Raw genomic sequence first — 726 nt, forward strand, 5'->3', positions numbered from 1 at the left:
TGAGGATATCCGCAGTAGAACTAAGGTTACCGAAATAGCCCGAAGAATTGCGAAACTGAAGTGGCAGTGAGCGTGCTCGCAGGACTGATGGCCAATGGGGTTAGAAGGTTCTCGAATGTCGTCCGCGGAGCGGGAGACGAGCCGTCGGTAGGCCTCCATTAAGATGGAGCGGACGACCTGGTTAAGATCGCTGAATTGCGTTGGATGCGGAAAGCACAAGACTGGTCTGCCTGGAGAGCCTTGGGCGAGGCCTAAGTCCAGCAGTGGACGTCTTTCGGTGACATGATGAATCGAATCTACTCTCGATTCTGAGTATTCTGAGCAAAGTGCCTTCCCGGTTTTCAGTAATATTAAAAATTAACACCTTGCATAAAAAAAAACTTTCGCCTTTAAAATATAACGAAGGTCTGGCTGTCGTGGGCTCTTGGTCCGTAAGGCAAATAACAACAAGCAGGAGACAGAGAAGTTATAAAGTGTTTTTAACAAATTCAAGTGTTTTTAAGTTATTTAACTCATAAAGTGATTTTTACGTGCGTATAAGACAATCAGTGATTAAGTTAATTAACACGATTCGTCTGATGAAACAATTTAAAATTGTTTTTAGCGTTTTTTTAAATATTTGGAAAAATTATTCAAATTATTCAAAATAACCGGATATCCGGAATACTAAGATTTCAAATATCCGAAATATCCGGATATAAAAAGTTACCGGATAGTGCAAGCCCT

The sequence above is a fragment of the Choristoneura fumiferana genome, chromosome 15 (genome assembly GCF_025370935.1).
Source record: "Choristoneura fumiferana chromosome 15, NRCan_CFum_1, whole genome shotgun sequence".
In the NCBI taxonomy this organism is placed as follows: Eukaryota; Metazoa; Arthropoda; class Insecta; order Lepidoptera; family Tortricidae; genus Choristoneura; species Choristoneura fumiferana.